We start from the raw sequence: 16,384 nt of genomic DNA on the forward strand, positions 1-16,384 counted from the left end.
TTTTTATATCAAATCGATTATGAAGCATTAGTAGTGAATTTTTCGTGTGATATAGTGTTTCCTGGTGCGACTTCCTCGCCCGCTGTCCGCGGCAGGATGCGGCGGGCACAAAGCACCGGATGGTCGACATCAATCCTACGCCATCGATCCACAATTTTTATATCATTTTTATACCATGTATAACTTGATATTATTGTTTATTTTGTTTCTTGTATAACGACACCTACAATAAAATGGAGGGAGGCAAAGGGGGTAATAACTTACAATCACTCTGAAGATTGTAAATTATAAGACAAAGTGTGTATACAAAATATTTGTTTATATAGTGATTATTACTCAGTGACATCACATAAAGTATTAAGCTAGCGTACCTATAACCCGGCTGACAAATTGAGGGCGGATCAAATTCAATTAACCCGAAAGTAATTAGTTTTGTCCGCAAATGTTTTCGCTTATCAACGTCCTATTTAAAGGGATATCTTTTTAGTCGTTGCCTATTTGATTAGCGACCTTAGTAGTTTCGAAATATGGAAGGTTTTGCATCGCTTTTAGTAGCTAACAAGTTTTATTAAATACCTTGATAAGTTTTTATTTGAAAAAATGTTAAAAGTAAATAATTACTTATTTACTTACTCTTGTAAACAAAGATTAATATTCAATAATTTATTAAAGTAGGTACATAAATGAACGAGATGTCGAACACGAAATGAAAGCTTTCTACAGTCGCGAAATAAAATAAAAAAACCGTAATTTAACTTATTAAACTCATATTTATATTTTCCTAATAAACACTAATTATTATTGCAACTAATTTTTTTAATGCTTTAAAAACAATTAACTTAGCGACAGCCACACATCATTGTTCCCTTTGGCCTGGGAATGTTTCGCAACATCAATGAACACGGCTAACAATAACAACACAATAAAGAAACACACATTAGTATGTCCAGCTTCGAGAGTTTGTTATATACAATTTGTTTAATTCGTAACAATTAATTTGTGTGTTTTTATAACATATACTAGAACAAAGAAAAACTAAAAACCTTAAAAAATATAATATGATAATAAAAATAACTAAAATATATCATTAAAAGGAACGTAATAATAAATTAACAACTATCATTATTTATTCTAGTCTCTGCAAATAAGTCGATGACAGATAAATGCCTTATTTCCTACATCCATTACTCTATCATAAATATATATTCCATCTATCTTTACTATATTTATATTAATACTGGGATTAGAATATTATGTTGATACAACTCACTTGATTCAACTTTTAAATTATTATTTAAGTACAAAATTTCACTCTATTAGCTAAGTAAACAACTTTATTAAAACTGACAATCTTTTGTTAAAACAATTATTGTTTAGTTTGTCATAAAATATTTATTTTTTATTTTTTACGATAGTAAAGACTAAAAACTAGCAAGTTTGTCCGATTGCGTGTACTTGTAATACGGATTTACGCTTCACTGAGTAAAGAGGGGTTGTATCAAGTGAGTGACATAGTTGGCACCGCAAACCGGAAGCTATCCTGACAACAGGTACGTAGTAATGTAGTTTCGCACCAATTAAGGAAAGGATTTCATTCCCATTACTAAAGTGGTAAGAGAATACATTTAGCGATAATCGTACGTGTCGTATCGTATCGTCGTCCGTTTGTAATTTTCCTAGACAAATCGTAAAATACAAATCTAAAGTGGAAATACTTATAATATTAACGTAGTTTAAAACTTGCAAAGTTCTGTAAATAATTTTTTTTTTTATTCTATAGAATAATATGCTAAGAAATTAGTTGAAAGAAATCTATGATAAAGCCAGAATTTATCATAAAATTTCCTCTTAAACATTCTTAATGGTGCGCGTAAAAATGTTTAACACCAAAACATTTTTTCAAGAACTCGTATATATTTTATTGCACAACGGTAAATACAAGGGAGATGACCAAAGTTACCAAAATAAGCGACGTTCAAATCTTTAAAAGGTAAATTAAATAATTATTCTAAAAACGTATGTAATTTTGTCCCATTATTTAAAAAAAACTTATTTTTAGTTCAATAAAAAAAACTTTAAATTACTGTTATTGTCTCAAATGAAATAGGAAAAATGTCTGGTCTAGATTTAATCGATTGTTTTCAAAAATCGATTCCATTTATCTTAAATCGATAATTAAAAATCAATACTTATTTAATATGAAACTCACGTGTATATTATGCGGATGGAATTCTAGTCGTAGCCGGGGCGCGGGTATCGGGGCTTGCATGGCGACGCGTGCGCTCTCTGCCGGCGCGGTATAACAACTGACCACTCCCGAAACCGGAAGCGACAGCCCTAGCGGTATAGGGTTGCACCTGTCATGTTACATTATGGAGAACTTGTGATTACATCGATTTGTTACGTAAGTTGTTGATTGTATTTCAGGATTAAATCTAGTACTTACTAAGTAGTTCAACTAAATCGTTAACTGATTTTTTAAAAATGTACAAAAATAAAAAAGTAAATCGCGTTTACTATTAAATGACAGTCTTTGGCATCCATTTTATTATACAAATAAACTTTATTATCTAATATATAAAATTTCCATGTCACAATGTTAGTTACCGTACTCCTCCGAAACTGCTTGACCGATTTTTACCAAATTTTTTATGCGTATTCAGTAGATCTGAGAATCGGCTACTATCTCTTTTTCATACCCCTATTAAGTTTTCTTTAAATGCGCGCGGACGGAGTCGTGGGCTACAGCTAGTATATTATATATGGGTACCAAATAACTATGTATAAAAAACGTACACGTGACTTTTCTGTTGTACATGCATTAGTTCATATCAATGAATTAATTGACCAATGGTAAGTTTAGTAAACAAACAGCAAAGTATCGATAACGAATAGTGGGACGTCAATATCAATTGACATATTTTGGAACACTTTCGGGCGATATTACTTCATGTTATAATTTAGTAGAATTACTACATCCGGACATAAGTTGCTAGTAATAGTACTAGTAGTCTACTATCTATTTAATGACTTGTAAAAATTATTATTAAATAATTCTGGACATATTTCTGCGGAATGCAACAATTTAAAAACGAAATGTAATGAAGAGTGTAAGAGTGGTCATCCGTGACGTCGTATTGCCAAGGAAATGCAAAAAATGCGACCGGACGGAGAGAATGCGCGCCAAGATAGCCGGAGCTCGGATACAAAAGTACTTTTACCGTCGAGAAATCGACTTCGACTTTTATTTTGTACGTCCAGACTTTATATCAGAGGCAAAAATAACTTTGTGAAATTAGAAAAAGTAGTAGTAGATGCCGTTCAAGGTCTGTGATAGAAAAAATGTTAATTTCCGATGTATCTGTTGATGTGCGTTGAAAAGAACTTTACATCATTAAGCCGCCACTTGATCTAATGGTTGAAAAAGTTTACAATGAACATTAATAAATCCATGTATGTACTATAATAATCGAAGAGTCAGTAATCATAACGGCACTGATTGGATGCAGTGAGAATCATTACATCGCAGCCCTAACTGCAAAGCTACATTCTTAATTTAAAACTGAGTGAAATTGATGGTAATTTCTAAAAAAAAATGTGTTAACAAGTTACGAAACAGATCGTCCCGAAGTGTTTCATAAATTAATATTAAAATAAGGGAACATTTATTTCCCAGTTTATATCTATAATTAAAAAGATTTTAAATCGTATAGTTTCAATTTGTTTAAATCACATTTTGTTTATGTTATGTTTGCTTCCATAACTATCAAGTCATGTAAACTTCGCCGGGAGCTTTTATTGACATTAACCTATATTTTGATGACATCTGAACCTAATAACGATATTAATTATGTAGTTTACAACAGATAGGAGCGAGAACTTTTATTTTTTTTATGTTTTGTCAGTGTCAATAAACTTTAACTTGCAACCAAATTATCTAAATTGATTTTCTGATGACCGACGACTCGCACGCGCCCTTTCGCCTCTGCGTATGTCATGCTAGTGTCGTATATCGCGAACAGATGGCGCTTTACTTAAAATGCAGATTAATGTCAAAGGGTTGTAACATTGATATTATTTTTTATCGATATATTTATATTTTTATCTTACTTCACTTTACAATTTTTAATTTCATTTATTCGTGTACAAAAATAAAACTATTAAATCATTTTCTTTTACCACAAAATATACTCGTGTGTTTAGTGCTTACATAATTGAATTAAATTATGACGAAATATTCCGTTAGATTAGCTAGTAATTCGGAGAATTACGCAGATATCCAAGTTTGGATGTAGAGCAATTTGCAAGGGTCAACTCGTGCACCATATCGTATCTATTAGTATCGTAATCACGCCTTAATACGACTAGTGACGTTCTCCACCATAGTTAGCTTTAACAGTTTCGATACAATATTAAATTACAGTGCTAGGCAATTAAAATTAAATAAAAATTATTGATTTACTCTATAGATGGATTTAGTACGGTTATACGGTTATAGTACGAGTACGGTTCTTTACCGGGATTGAAATCAGGGTACAGTCAGTCGGGTTTTCCCAAATAAATATTGATTTTAAAAAAGATTTCTGCTTACTTCACAAAGTAATTTAAAATTGAGTAAAAAAATATATATTTTTTCGAAAAAGAGTTAATATCGATTATTTTCCGGTAACAATTTACAGACATCACTAACTCGCCGGCGCCGTCATGCTGTGCATTAAATTATCAATGCACTTTATAATTTATGCCAAACGTAATAAGGATATAATTTCTTTACAAAAACATTACTTATTAACTCTTATTGCTAGAGAATAAGGTTCATATTATCTACTTCTATTTATTTTCGAATTAATGTTTACAATTTGTTTAACCTAAGTTATGGGAGTTAAATATCAGATGATGTCCACAAGCGTGTTACGTTGGAGTTCAAATGCTTCATTGCAATAAATAAATAAATGTATGAATTTATATGTTCCGACGTATTTTTAAAATTTCTCTTTTGTTACTAAAACATATTTCCTTGTTCCGCATCGATTTTTTATTTATAAGGTCGAATTTGTAAGGCTAAAGAAAGGTGATAACTCAATCGTCAAAATGAGTGCATAGCGATGAAATTTCTTAGCTCCCAGTCATTAAGACGAAAAAGAAAGCACAGCAAAGATAATCTTACTATGGTTTGGATGTTTTTAGAAGGTATCTCTAGAACGGCTGCATGGATTGCTGAAATTTAGTATTGATGTAAAACATAGTATGGAAGAACACATAGACGACTAATTAAGTTTTTTTTTTAAATTTCGCCCAGACGATTTCGCGGGCTATATAGCTAGTATTATTATAAACTCAATATTTAACATTTTAGGTATTGTAAATAATAGATTATTTTTTTATTAACACTGTTGACGACGGCCGTACACTATGATGTTGAATTTATTTTTAGGTAACTGTGTAATTTGCATGTAACAAGCACGCGACAGTAATTGGCCGTAATCAACGTTTCCGCGCATACTTTATAATTTTCCGACAATTTGCCGCACAATAATGCCTTCCTAATTTACATTATGCAAACACATTACTACCGCAGTTTTCAATATTGTACGGATTCATTTAAAAAATACACTTCAAGACAACTTAACGACCCTAAGTGCAGTATTTTATGTAAAAAATAAATTAGTAAATGCTATTTTGTATTTCATTAAATTTTTGTTTATAATTATGTGCCATCCATAATCAATTGTTTTATGTGCAACATGTTTCTAATCAAAGGCAATTAGTTGACTGAAATCACGGCGGATGAACAAATTAAGGCAGGCGATATGTCTGTCTGTGTGTGCTCTATGCTATAATAAGCTGGTACAAACGACACAACTTCCCATTTCCTAATTTCCTGCCGCGTCACACCCCATTCACCCAATTTACGAGAGCAGCCGCCTGCGTCCGGAGACATCTTGAAATGTTTTGTGACTCTATAGTCAATCAATTAAGAACACTGTATTGAAAGTGTTCTTTTCAATACCAATAAGAAACATTTAGCCATTTTTTTCCATTAGTATTGTTGTAATAATTACTAACCCTAGGTTTATGAAATCGAAATTTCCAAAACTTATTGTTATCTGTTTTGTTAAAGATAATAACAGGGATGATGAATTGTTTTATACAGAGATTTTTGTCTCAGAAACAAACTACAATTAACGTTGACTTGAAATGAAAAGTACAGTCAGTTTTATTTTAAAGGGTTCTGTGATAAATTTAAATTATTTAACAAAGAAAATTCTAGAAATACCACCATGTTTGTTAAACATTTTTACTCTGTGGGCCATGTCAAAGTCGCTATGACTCGTGCTCCATAAAACTCTATATATAGACAACGACAACTGTTTTATATTAGGTCAGGATTTTAAAGTATGGTAAGTACCCAGACATTGAAACACCTGGTAGTAACAATAAAAACTGATGAAAAGGGTTCTTAATGATTTGTTTTGAATAGGACGTAACATGTGACACAGTTTTAAATGATTTTACGACAAATAAGCGATATATTTGGACTATAGTTAACCCTTAAAGTTACGTAATGGACAAAAAGATGACTTAACATACATATGACATCCATCATTTATAAAATAAAATGTAATGAAAGCATGCAACTGTGCCGAAATATCGGGAGCTCAAACAGCCTAATCGTGGTAAGAATCCCGTTTCTTACGAACAGTATATTAGTAAAAATCACGAAAGTTTGAAGTTATATGTAATGAAAGCAATTTCTTCATTCTTTCTTGAAAAATATCACTCCTACCTTTAACCCATAGAGTAAGCAAATATTACGAATTTCTATTACTACGAAAGTTTCCTACTCTATATTATTCATTTTTCAATTATACTAATAAACGTATCTAAGAACATCTGGTGACGGGAGCAGTGATCTAAAAGGAAGGAGTATAACCAAATAAAGTTAAAACAAGGAGTGGAACAAAAACGCTAGAGCACGGGTTGTGCAGGCACGCGCGGTGGCCAGGTGCGCGCGCAGGATGCTGCTTTAATCGTGCGCGTTGTTATAAGTGCGGGAACTTTTTTTGTCACATTTTGAGGTTATGTCTTTGTAATCCCTTTATTTTTAAACAATTAGGATTAAACCTTAAATCTTTACGTATGATGTAGCTGTACATGCTCTCCTATTGAAAATATTATACAATGAAGTGTAACCAATCACTCGTGTAAATTTATTAGATGAAAAGGGAAGTAGGCAAAACATTAAATACGGAAGTTAATATTAAAAAAAATGTATGCTGCTTTAACGCCTAAACTAATCTAATATTAAAATTTAATTTTTCATAATTAATGTGAAAACAATTCACAACAAGAGTAAATCATCCGTACGTCTTTCCTTTTAATGAATGGTGCTGCGAGTTTACTTTTGTTTCGTCATCGAGCCACAATCGGGAGAAACTATTGAGATAGTTTATGGCACTTTATCGGGATTTATGGTGCGGCGGCGGCCATTTGTATCGCCGTATCTTACGAAACAATGTACATAGTTAATATGCATTCAATCGAAACAGACAGCTACGGCGTACTTTTTGGTTATAGCGGTTACAATCATTAGAATTACTGTTTTGATTTCGAATTATTTATTTGTTTCATAATAAGTTACCAAAAGAGTTTAAAAACTTCCACATTTCTTAAACTATGATGAAAAGTGTAATAACGTAAAGAAACATTTGTAAATCTATAAAATTAATACGAAAAAGTATCAAAAAATGTCAAAAAATGACCTTTAGTGTACATACTTCGAAAACGTTTTAACACGTAAAATACAACCATAAGGCCTTTTTTAATATACAGTACTTAAGCTAGTTAAAGATAAATTTTTGTTTAAAAATATATTATTTTTACAAAGATATAGCAGTATAACCTAACATCATACTGTAAATTAACACAAACAGTTAATTCAGTGCAGCTGTGTTTGAGGTTATAATTTGACAGCGTGCGTTAATTGCGCGCCAACATTGACCTCTACAAATACCGGGGGCGGGTGAATTAGTGACCGTCGACCATCAGTGGCCGACTCGGTTATTTGTGCCTTGATGTTTCTAACTAATTATTTATTTAAAATGCATAATGTTTTAGTCATAAATAATATGATTGTTACACTGCCAGTTAAGATGGTGTATTTATAAACAAAAAATAAAGAAAAAGGTTTCTTTTGGTTTTAAATATTTATGGATGCTTTATTTCATATGGTAATGAAATTTGGTACGCTTTCCTTGAATATTTGATGATTTAAGAATTGACTTAAAATAGATTTTCTATTCTATTAAACAGATTTTTATAAGAAAACTTTCCACAACCCTTTGCCTTGTTTACATTTAAAAACAACACTTAAAGATGGAGCAGGTGATACAGTTGAGAGCAAAGTTAATGAGCACAGAAATGGGAAACAAAGACTGACTGTTCTGTTGGATTTTACACGAGCCACCCACTTCGCGTACTTACTACTTACAATACCGATGCCTTTTGTTTTAAATTCACATCAACAGAGAAGTGACAAAATTAGCCCTTTGATTTTTGATTATCGATAATACTCTTTTTCTGACTGAATTTAAACTTCGAAATTATTTCTTAAAAACAATGTTTTTCTTGCTGTTGAATACAAACAAAATAAAACTTTATTATCAGTTACTAGATTATAAAATGCATTATCAGAATTAGATTATTATAATACTGGTCGTTAACCTAATAATTTATGTAGAGTTAAGGAACTGTTACTTACTGTTATATAAAGTCCTTATTATATTTAACCTCTGGCGAAATGATAACTTGGTATTAACATAGACAACATTTATTCGTTTACTGAGAAGGGATCATTATCGGGGTTTTATTAAAAAAAATACTTTGTTTCGATATAATTAAATTACTACAGCTTTTGTTCATTGAAGTGATAAAATGAACAATATATCTTTGTTTAGATTGTGTGTAGTTAACGTTATACATTTAACCTAAAATAAGACGTAATCAGGTCAATTTATAAGTGTTATATTAAATAAAGAAGCGGAAACTTTATATAACTTTTTAAGGAAATAACGCGGATAAACGTAAAGTTTGACACTGTCAAAGATATTGTGGAAAAAGAAGTAACGCTATTAGAATTTCGGGCAATGAGCAAATACTAATATGTGTAAATACGTGTTTTAAATGTTAGTAACTTAGGTAAAGGACTCTCAGGTACTAATTAATTTGATGTCCACGCTCCAATAACCTATTGATTCGGTCTAATAATTTCAAAATACAATAATATTTTGTTACATTTATAGTATTCGTATCTTAACAAAGCTAGAATTCCGAAATGACAAGCGCAAATAAGACGAAAATGGAGCGAAATGACGCCATTTTGTTAACAGAAAAAGTTAACTAAGTCAAGGCGGGTAGCTTGCTGTACGCAATCCGATATTAAAATTAATAATTTCATGAAAGACATAAAGGTTACTATGCTGCTGTAATTTGAGATTTTCTTGTAATTGAATCATTAAAGAAGCGGCGTTTGTCAGAACAACAGTATCACATTGCAAAAAGAAAGTCTAAAATTATTTTCTACGATGTTATTCAGCAACTTGAGAACTTGATAATGTTATTTTACTACTGTACTTTAGATGTAGCGTAATAAGAAATAAGTAAAATTGATTTGATTATACCGAACTCAGGACCAGAATAAACGACAGCCAATGTTTTTAACCACTTAAGTACGATATTGCAAATATAAATGTGCTTATAATAATATATATAATAAGCATTCCATATCCATACAACACAGATAATGGTTTTAAAGCAAATGGTATAAAAATGAACACTTTCCTCGTAACATTGTAAGTGGAAGTAATAATATTGCATAGTTGTTAATTACAAATAAAATTGTGCGTCAAACGGCGTCATAAACGAAAGGACATTAATAATGAAATATCGCCCATTAAAATATTCGCTTAACCATAAATAACATCTCACGAGTTACTGTGTGCTTAATAACTCATAAATGTTTAAAAGATAATAATTAATGTTTAACTTTAATAAAATCAAAATATAACCTAAAAATACTGGTAATATAAAACAAAGAAACGAATATTTATAGCAATTTTAAATTACAATATAAATGTCGCTTCTCGACATGAGATGGCGCATACACAGAACAACAACATCGTAAGTTTTATAAACTTTTGATGAAATTCGAGCCACGTATATTATGTTAACTTAAAACTTAACCTACCAAGCTTTCACAAGTTATATCAAGTAGAAAATCAATTAAATCGTTATGTATATAACAATAGTATTATGTCTACAAACCATTAATAAGATACTCGTATAAAATAGAAAGCATAACATCCATTCACGAACGAATGATCTGGAACGAATTAAAGTGTTAGGCTTTATTAGTTTGTTAAGGAGTCTGTGGCGTACCGTACATCAACTGCAAATAACAGCTGTCGACATTTAAAGGGTCCTATAAATATATGAAGAGTGCCACAGTAGTAGAGGGTCCGCACGTGCTCAGTAATGGAAAGTTACATCAAGAAGTCGTAAGCGGAGTACATTACTTTGGGAAGTACTTATTGGTTTTAATGTTTACCATATGGCCGTAGTAATTATTTTAGATGGTAAGACATTGAATTAAAATATACTAACAACTTTACGTTAAGAAATCTTTTCGCTTTTAATTACTTTTTTGGCAGAAAAAAAAATATTGTCACCGCTGCAAAAAACATCTCCAACTTTATTATATTTAATTACGCTCTTGTGTGTTTTGTTTTAAGCCGACTTCGACGAAAAAGAATGAACTATTGAACACGTTGTCCAAGTGAAACAAATAATCAAAATTAGTTGCCTGTTAATTATTAAGAGGGAGGTAGTACATCTGCCTTCGTGAAATCTTTCCCGAACCGTATCATACAATTCAAAACTACGGCGTCATTTAACTTTGAAATTGCACATTTATTTTAAATTGCAATCATATCACATTTGCGTCAGAGAAGCCTCGTTACTCTTAACGTTTAAGCACTCACAGCGTCGTGCTAAGTTACGAGTATTTGAGCATTTATCATTAAACGATATTAAGTTACCAACATTAAGTTTAGAGCCCGTGGGTGAGACGTGGGTGACTGTTGTTATGTGCTTTCGTAAAACGTTACCTAAATTCCACTACAAATTTAATGCTGTTATAAAATTTATTAAGGCTGTATTATTGAGCCGACCCTGTACTGACATTATAATAAGAAAATAATTACTTATCATGAATTCGTATAAATTATAATTTTTAACATACGTATGGAAGTTTCTTTTTAAGTGTTGCTCCTTTTAAATTTTGTATTTTTTTAAACTAAATGCAGTTTTTATTAGTCCAAAACGATGATATTCTGATTGAAGATAAGTCGAAGTGGTTATCAATTTGTTACATGTTGTACTTGCACTTGAACAACAAACTCCGAGTCCGGTTTTGGTCGGAGACTCGACATTCCGAGCGCGCAGCCACCGAGACGAACTCACCCTTTTTGTATGCAAACCTCATTGCTTTATTTATTTAAATATTGTAGCTACAAACTGAGAAATGCTTTCAGTAACTACGATTACTTTTATCAAATATTTTTCATATAAATCAAAATGGATAATCATATTTATGCTTGTCTTATAATTTTTATATTCCATAATATTTTTTTCAAGTCAAAAGACTGCGATTTATTCTGTACCAACATAATAAAAAAATCTTAGAATAAATTAACTGATTATTACCAGGAATAAAATTCTCATGTCTTAAAAATTGAAGGGCGTTTTATTTTTGGAAACAATTAGTGTGCAATGTGAGCAGCAGGGAGCAAGCAGTCGTGGTTTCCACGCGATCTCACAATTTGCCGCTTGATGCAAGAACGCAAGCGCACAGTTAGTGCTGAGCAATTACCGAGATAAAGTCATATAACCGACAATGAAATGTGTGAGATATTTAGGAAAAATATGACACTATAATTGTCTTCGAATAAGGAAAAACGTAATTAAATTCATTCGTAGGTACATTTTACGATATGCGTGGTATTATCAAGGGCAAGGTGATCGTCCTTCATTTTATGCAACTAAAACATATCACATTTAAGCTTAATTATAACACGAACAATGTAATATATACAGTTATTACCATAGAAATTAAAAGTAAAACTTTGATCTCTATAGCATAGCATTCGGCTAGCTTGCAGTGATCTGTACACTCGCTCATCACTGGTCATTAGCCGAAAAGGAAATAGTAATTGCGAGCTCTAATGTGTTCTGTGTACCGGGAATTACTCGATTTAGAAGTTTTCTCACGGCTCTTTTTGAATCTTATAAATTAAAAGAAATTTACATTAAAAGTTAACTAAAAGTTTCCACTCTTATTCTTCGCGATCGTATTTAATTATATATTAATCCAAACCTGATTGAAAAGTTAAAAATCTTAAGTTTTACACCATAAAGATGAGCTTTACCAATCTAACTTGAAATCATTACTAACTACATATAAAATCAATCGTTAACCACTGGCTACATAAATTATAAACATAAAAAACACCCCAGAATTAGAAATCAAATTACAGTAATTTCGGCGAAACTAAATACAAACATTGCAAAAAACACAAACAAACCTAATACACTAAAGGATTGTAAAAAGTTGCAGCACAATTACTGAGAAATCTGCGGTTTACACTCGATACGGAAATTCGGCAACAACTGAACTGACTTGACCACAATGGCGATATTAAACGTACTTCTACTTAATACACTTCTAAAACTTGATTATAAGCTAACCACAACCTAAAACTAAAACTATATATATAAAAGAAAGTCGTGTTAGTTACACTATTTATAACTCAAGATCGGTCGAACTGATTTAGCTGAAAATTGATGGGGAGGTAGCTTAGAACTAGGAGACGGACTTATTAGGAACTCTTTTTATCTTGTGTGCATTTTTTTTTATTCCGCGCGGACGGAGTCGCGGGTAAAAGCTAGTTTGTATTAAATTTGACATCAATCTAATATCAATGTTTGAAATACGAGCTATTAATCGAATCTGAATTGACTACTATTTTTGCATCCTGGAATAAGTCTGGATTCCAATAATAATAGTTTCTTAGAATGTCTATAAGTTTATAGGAAACTATAGAAAGACAGTCGTTTGACCTCTGCGGTCGTACAAGGTATAGTTGCAAACTTTAGTTAATCAAGTGACTTATTTTACGATTGAAATTATTACGTAAACTCGTACTTTCAAGGAGTTTAAAATATTTTTTCACACATGTTTAATTTGATTTGTAAACCTTTCCAAAGATAATGGAGTCACTGATCACTAAAGTACTATTTGAGGATAATTTTTATAAAAAAAAAACACAATCTGATTGGGAAATTCAACGGTGTGACACTTACCTTGTCTTAGTGTGACTCACTTAATTTCCTTGTAAGTTACGATGACGTGACTAACTTATGGTACTTTTGTAACATTAGCAACAACATTGAAGTATAAAATAAATCTGAGATTTCTTTAATGACATTAGAGTCATTACCAAAATTAAATTTAACCATATAGCTGCTAAAATTTTGGTAAATTTTAGTAGCCACGGTTAGCTTAAGTAGTACGGTTAGGTTGGTAGTTTATGTCCAGATACTATACAGTCGAACCTGGATAATCAAAAATATTCTATAAGCTAGAGTCATTGTCCGAACCCGACGGATAACCTTCATTAGCACGAACTCGGGTAAGAGAAAAATAAGCGACCAAAATATTCTCTTAGGCTCTTATCCAAGTTCAACTGTGCTTAACTTTACTTTCCTATATATCATCTTTCTTATATATTTGCCAATGCTACTTAAGTGATAGTTACACAGTCAACTCAACTTTGTCACTAAAGGTCATTCTGTCACGTGACTTAATGACGTCAGAGCGACACATTTTGCTAAGATTAGTGCCAAATTGAACACTTACAATAATCCCAAAATCTTTATAAAAAGAATAGACTCATCATCACGTCCCTGGCCTTTATAAACCCACACAATGTTTTGTCAACCTTAAAGTTAAAAAAAAGAAAAAATTTCGACTTTAAACAAATTACATACATATTATTAGATTTCAAAATAGACACGATAAGTTACAGACTGTTTTTCCAGATGAAGATACAAAGGAAACTAGATCACCCGAATAAACTATTAATATAATATTTAAATGAAACTGTGAAGTGTCGTAAATAATATCAAGTAAGACAGAACCAGGCTTGTACTATAACAAGCAGCCGCAATACCCGGTGGCGCGTGTTGTGAAGGGCGGCCGAGGTATTCCATCTACGTGCAGGCAATCTGGACGGCTTTGAACCTTTTACAGTCATAAAAACCCCAGCAGCCGGACCTGTGGTGACGCCGCGTCGCCGCGCCGCGCCGTGTCGGCATCTCGTAAAGGTCAACACACATGTGCGATTTATTAAAGTGTAAAATTAAAAAGTGGGCGGATGGCTATGGATGATGGATAACAAACGACACTCTTTTCACAAGAATAGTATATTTAGTATGAAATATACGTAGAAATTAAACAGGAATAAAATTTAATCCAACTTTCTATACTATGTGTAAAATATAAATGTATGCGTTCCCGTGTGTTGCAAGCCTAATGTAGTGTCACAATCAGTAAGTAGATGGCGTGCGCGGCGCGGCCTTGCTGCTGTGTCCGCCTGCATACAATGTACAGGACATACAGAATTAAAGATGAGAAACTTTTATCTTGTTTTTAGAGTGTTTGTAACATCGAATACGATGTTGATTGCTGGTAACGAAAAACCAATTTTTAAAATTCTATCAGTCTGCATGTCTTCTGTCAAGGACGCATTCGTTCCGGGTCATCTCCAGACCGATGGAACGGTAGTTGCACGAAGGATTATTATAAGCTACTATTTTTTAGCAATAACAACAAAACAGCTATTAAATAAAAGAAACTCTTTTCTGAATGATCGGTCTGTGCATATTATGACATACATATATTTGGTGGTTATGGTTGCTCTGTGGTCGTGGTGACTGCAACAATTGTTGCTAATTGTGCGAAATAAGTTCAACTGGCGGACCTTTGGCCTGCAGCTGCTATCGCTAGATGTCGCTTCACTCAATTGCGCGTGATTTGCACTGCCCTGATTGAGGAAGTGAATGCGACACTGTCTTTAACAATGTTATGAATTTTGTTACCTTGAGATTTCGGTTTCTCTTACTTTAGATATAAAAAGAAATATAAAAAGTTTAGAAGTACCATTTGCTTGATTTTTTTTTCTATTTTATGATTTACGAGTTAGAATTTTAGGTTAGGAATTTATTACAAGCACTGTTAAACCTTTTCATAAAACATTTAAAATACATTATAAATGAAACATCTGGCTTGGCTTGCTTCCGAAAAATGTGCAACGAAGTTCCGCGCCGACAATAAATTTTTATTTGCATTCCTCAAACATTACTCACAGCCACTTAAATATTATCCGATATAAAACATTTTTATTGAATTGAAAACCAGGTCAATAATAGCTCTATCGATTTTAATTATCAATAACTCAAATCATATTTGCATGAATAATTCCAAAATATATCAAAAGTATCTAAGTTATGTGGCAGTCAAACTTTAATATTGTGCAATGTGCATAGAGACCGGCCGGCCGTTTCCTGGAATGGCGAGGTGACCGACTTACCTTAGTGTTATCCACACCTTAAATATATTGCCTTGGTTTTATTAGCAAACTTATGTTATATTACGACTAATTTTTGTAAAAAGTAGCAGTTCGTTATCTATTTTTTTTATGTAAGATGTTTAAGTAAATTAAAACGATTTCAAATATAATTTAAAACAATTCCCACGTCAAGGAATGTATTTCCCTAGACTATAAAGATAATACGAGGCTATGAATTATGCAAACCTATTGTTCAATGCAAAACATATGATACGGTGGTCGAGCCATTTTAGATTTGCAAAGAAAATATCTAGAAATAAAAGTTAGAAAACTAACATAATGTTGTCAGCGATCGCATAGTTATTTTAATATTACATAAAAAAACGAATTACGGGATGTCAGTAATTTGACGTCCCTAAAAAATATAAATCTTGTTTACCATAATTAATGGTTGTATGGGGCAAAGCTGACCCTATCAAACATTTTTGTACAACTAAAACAAAACAAAGGAACATATTTAAAAATAGAACAATCATAAAATTATTGTTGAAAAAATGTAAACAGGGCGCTTGGTCCCTGACGCGAGAGTGGATATCCGGGCGTCACAATGGGACTTCCGCTATCAATGAGGCAATTGACGGCCCTTCGGCAGTACAAGGCCCCTCGGCATCGCACAGCCCTACGACCAGGCATCCGGG

At 32.2% G+C, this 16,384-nt stretch overlaps 1 protein-coding gene across 1 annotated transcript in view; it reads right to left on the minus strand.

Annotated features, from left to right (window-relative positions):
- LOC106719284 overlaps window positions 1–16,384 on the minus strand; it is a 43,814-nt gene that overhangs the window by 4,604 nt on the left and 22,826 nt on the right. The window lies entirely within an intron of this gene.

This window comes from Papilio machaon, chromosome 1 (assembly GCF_912999745.1).
Source record: "Papilio machaon chromosome 1, ilPapMach1.1, whole genome shotgun sequence".
Taxonomy (NCBI): domain Eukaryota; kingdom Metazoa; phylum Arthropoda; class Insecta; order Lepidoptera; family Papilionidae; genus Papilio; species Papilio machaon.